This window comes from Portunus trituberculatus, chromosome 46 (assembly GCF_017591435.1).
Source record: "Portunus trituberculatus isolate SZX2019 chromosome 46, ASM1759143v1, whole genome shotgun sequence".
Lineage (NCBI taxonomy): Eukaryota > Metazoa > Arthropoda > Malacostraca > Decapoda > Portunidae > Portunus > Portunus trituberculatus.
This window is the reverse complement of record NC_059300.1, coordinates 4,672,649-4,677,955: the sequence shown is the minus strand read 5'-3', so window position 1 is coordinate 4,677,955 and position 5,307 is coordinate 4,672,649.

Below are 5,307 nucleotides of genomic sequence, written 5' to 3'. Positions count from 1 at the left end.
TATGAGATTGTGATCAGAGGAGCCCAATGAAGAAGATAGGGTAACAGCATAAGCAGAAGGATTAGAAGTAATGAAAAGGTAAAAAATGTTGGGTATATCTCCAAGACAATTAGGAATATGAGCAGGGTGTTGCACCATTTGCTCTAGGTCAGGTGTGGGCAAAACATGGCCTGTGAAAGGAATTCATGCAGCTCGACAAATGTTAGTAAATTTGAAAGAACAAGTTAATAAACAATGCCAAATAGTATTGTGAGCATTTAAGTTTCTTCCTGCAAGTGTGCACATGCGTGTGAAAATGCCGTTTTCTTTAGAAGCCTTTAATTTTGTAATTTAGATATTAATGATTTTGGGTTAATATAGTATGTAGCCCTATAAGATTGTGATATTTTTTTAATGTAGCTCTAGCACTGAAAAGTTTGCCCATCCTTGCTCTAGGTCATGGAGGATAGCAAAGATGAAGGCTAGTTCACCAGGATGGTGGTGAACATTGAAGACTTCAAGGATGGATATCTCTGCAAAAGGATAGAGAGACAGAGTGTGCTCCACTTTAGAGGTTAAATAGTCAAAGAATTTCTTATAAACAGAAGAGTTAGAGAAGAGATAGACAACACATATAGATTTATTTAGAGAGTGACTTTTGGGTCGAACCCAGATAGTGGAAAACTCAGTATTATTTCTATATCCCCAAATATTCTGGGGAGGAAATGCTAGAGCCTCATTGCATTTTGTAAGAAGGATGCCAGGCACACCATGTGGGCCACTAGTTGAGTTTATTCTGAGTTTGCTGATGGTTTTCGTCATGTCAGCTGTGGTGAATTGCACATTGTTAAGGTTTTGGATCCTGTGGCTATTTTGATGGAAAGGCTTCTTTGGAATTACGTACAATTTTGTAATTCTTAGTTGTGAAAACACTTTAGTATAACATAACATAACATAACATAAATAATAGGATAACAAAGGGCCACCAGGGCCCATCTAGGTTATCCTGTATCAGTCGCACAGCGACCTCGTCATCAGTACTTAAAGATACACTTACAAGTACACAATACATTATATACTAATTCTAAATATTTGGCCCATTAACAGGGCTAAGTCCTGCAGCGAATTCCTCTACAATCTGTGATCCCCATACATGGGGATCATGTCTTGTTTAACTATAGTAAATTTCTTATAAAAACTATCATGCAGCGCTATACATAATTATAAATCTAATAAATTTAAGTGCTTATCTAATCTGTTTTTAAACATTGTCAAACTAGTGCTATTTACAACCGTCTCTGGCAATGCATTCCAGAAGTCTACCACCCTATGACTAAAGAAATATTTTCTTATATCTAACCTGCAGCCTTGCTTTCTAATCTTCCTGCCATGATTTCTAGTCCTACTTCCTCCTCTAAGGTAAAGAAAGATCTCACATCTATGTAGTTTGTATCTGAGAACATTTTAAATAACTCTATCATATCCCTCTTATACATCTCCTCTCAAATGAAAACATGTTTAATTCCTTTAATCTATCTCTATACTCCAGGCGCTTTAATGCTGGTATCATCCTAGTTGCTCTTCTCTGAACTGCTTCTAACATGTTGATATCCTGCCTATAGTGGGGTGACCAGGCCTGTATGCAATACTCTAAATGGGGCCTAACATAGGAATTATATAAGCTACGCACCACTTCCTTACTTTTATAACTAACATTTCTATTTATAAAACCCAGGATCCTATTTGCCCTATTTCTTGCTTCTAAACATTGCTTTGAAAATTTCATAGTCCTGTCTATCACTACTCCTAAATCCTTTCCTTCCTCTACTGCCTCTAGCCAACATCCCTCCATCTCATAGTTAAAGTTTGTGTTGTCTTTACCTAAATGCATAACCTGACACTTTTTAGAATTAAACTCCATCTGCCACCTGTCTGCCCATGCTATAAGCCTGTCCAGGTCTCGTTGTATTCTGTAATTGTCCTTTTCACCCTGTACTGCACATGCTATCTTAGTATCATCTGCAAACTTTGATACTTTGCTACTAATTCCTAAATCTAAATCGTTAATGTATATTGCCTTGATAAGATGTTGCAAGTTTCCTGGGAGCTTGTTGATATTTTCTGCTCTAAGTGGTTCAACTTTAGTTTTTGCTTAAAAAAAAAAAAAAAAGTTAATTCTAATGTTTCACATTGCTTGAATCTCTTACATCTTTTAATAAGTGGATCTCTGTGAGGGCAATAACCATGAAGTCTTCAACCTTGCCTATTCTTCCAACAAATAAAACTTTGCTTTGGTTTGTTTTCTACCAGCTTCTTTCAACTGTTAAGCTCAAACTAGGTGTCCCAATTTGCATGGAACTCAATACCACACAAATGAAAGGGAAAAAAAAAGTGTTGTTAATTAGTCCACTTAGGTGGCTAGTGGCTGCCACTACGAGCTAGCTCTAGCTAAGTATATAGTGAAGGCCTTCCCTAACCCTAAGCCTGAACTTAGCTATTGTGAAGGTAGTGTGAATAGTAGTGGTGCCACATGGTTGCTGCTGATCCAGGTATTAGTGTGAACTCAAGTATATGTGGTGTTAAAGCAGCGTTTTCAAACTTTTTACCCTTGCATAATCCTTAAAATAAATGGTTGCTGCTGATCCAGGTATTAGTGTGAACTCAAGTATATGTGGTGTTAAAGCAGCGTTTCTCAAACTTTTTACCCTTGCGTAATCCTTAAAATAAATTACATGTCTCAAGGAACCTCTGCACAAAAACAAACGTCACTAAATATATTCCCAATGATTATATTTTTTAATAACATAATAGGTTAGATATGATGATATCTATATTACAATATTACAATAACCAATAATATATTGTGCGTGTTTAGTTATATTACATATATGAAATTAAATAAAAAGTCAAAAGTGCATTAGCTTATCTCACTTGTTCTTTTGGAACCCTTAGGGACCTTTTGCGGAGCCTTAGGGTTCCAGGGAACCCGGGTTGAGAAATCCTGTGTTAAAGGCTTGAGTGTTTTTTGTTTCACTCGTCTGTCTACTTTCATAGGCCTAAACTAAAGGAGAAACGGCATGTCCCTAAATCGCAATGGGTGCAAATTTTCCCAATAGTGCATTATTTCAACTATTAACACATACCTTTATATACAAACAAAATATACACTATCATACTATACATTGATTATGATAGTGGGTTCATGGGTGCCGATGCTGTGGCTGGCTGTGGTGTGGGTCACTGCTGGTGCACTGGCTTAGTTAGGTTCTGTAGAGGCTCTACTACTATGGTCAAATTGGACATGACTGGTTTTATTTCAAGGAATGTCTCTGAAAAATGTGATGTACTTGTCTGGTTTTGAGAGACTGCCGAGAAACTGGTGGATATAATTCTGTTACATATAACTATCAATGGTAGTAGTTGTGAAACTGCTGTTTTACACAAGCAGCAACAATGTTCCTGTCAGTCACCCCATCATCTGACTTGAAGGCAGTGTAATCTCCAGGGTTCCATTCAATCCCCTTGGGTCAAGATTTATAGTTTTGAAAACAGATGAGTCACAGGGATATGTTGAATGACTCATTCTATTCTCTGCTTGATACAACATTTTATTAGATTTTTACTTATAGCATTGTATCTCTTCTTCAAAATTATATTCTGGACTTAATTTTTCTTAAAACATAATACATTTAGTATAGGTGATGAATTGATCACTTTCATACTGCTGAAAGAAATTCGTGGCGTGTTATTAAGGAAACAATGAAACCCTGTTGAGATGCCCCAATCAATGAGAGAGAGGCGAGAACACACTTGTCCCACCCCTACAGGAGGGGTTTATGATGTTGAGTGTAATGTAAATGTCTGATTTTTTAAAGTTTCTGTATTCAAGTTGTTTATGAATGCTGGATTACTGAAAAGTCTTTATTTTCAGATTTTTTGTTTAAGTTCCTTGTCATTGGAAGTGCTGGCACTGGAAAATCCTGTCTCCTTCACCAGTTTATAGAAGGCAAATGTAAGTATTACTTTACTTTTTCTACTACCGTACCATACCGTATATTGGAAGCTTATGCATCTAATATATTCTATAATTCCTTATCTATGTTTAGAAGTTAGTACATACCTTATGTAGCAATGCAGTAGTAATCACACAAATGGAGATGCAGCTTTGACAGATGGTCTCCTAACATTGGGAGGAGGAGGCAGTCTCACCTATAGCATTATACTTGCCATCTCTTAGTTATCATTGTTATTCATTCTACATCTTCTCCACATCACTTACTCTTTATTTTTTTACAAGCTTGAAGTATCATAAATGCTGTTATGCTCAATCACACAATTCTCTTCCAGCCATAGTCTTCCTTTGTGTTTAAGAACTATTACTAGGTTAAAGCACACAGTATAGAAGGTAGAATATTAGGCTGGATTTAAAGCGTGGTTAGACGACAGGCGACAAAGGGTTGTAATTAATGGATCTAATTCCAAGTGCGGAGAAGTACGGGCAACCCCCGCTTAACGAAGGGGTTATGTTCCTAAAAAACCCTTTGTTAAGCGAAACTTTGTTAAGCAAACCGATTATAACAAGTTTAACCCCTGACTTAAACTTCCATTGAGAGTAAACAAAGCAAGAGTGCATCATAGTACAGTGAAAGGTTTAATGAAAGTAAAATTTATGAAGTTAAACATTTAGGCAGTTTAATTTAAGTCATTATAATGTACACTAATGTATGTATGTACGTAACTTTATAATGTTGATGATCTTAAATTTATGAAGGGAGGGAGAGTGAAACGGGAAAGACACTAACTGGCAACCTGTGGAATGTAAACAAAGGGCACATCATTGTATCACATACAAAACTTATGTACCACATTTCCAGAAGGCTTTCCATTTTATCCATTGTAGAGTCACGAGTTCAGGTGGTTCTTTTAGCTTGCAAGGAAGATATGGTCTCACCAGCCTTCTTAATAGAGTCTGCTGACTTGAAAATAGAGACAGTAGATGGAGTCAAGATGGTGGTGAGCAATGCTATTAGTTTTCTTGCCTCTTATGTGTGTGAATAATATCCAGCTTCACTTCGAGAGTAAGAGACTTCCTGGTCTTCTTAGCAATGCTAGGTGACATTGCAGGGCGTTTTGGTGGTAAGTTGAGCGAGGGAAGACGAGCTGCTGCTGACGCTGTTGTTGTTTTGAACAGGGAGAGTGAGTGGTGCGCGTGTTGTCCACGAGAGGCTCTGGTGTATTCAAAAGCCTGTCGGCTTGTGTGATAAAACTTCGTTAAAGCGAGTTTGTTGTTCGTTAAACGAGCAGATGGTAGTAAAATGAAACCTTTGT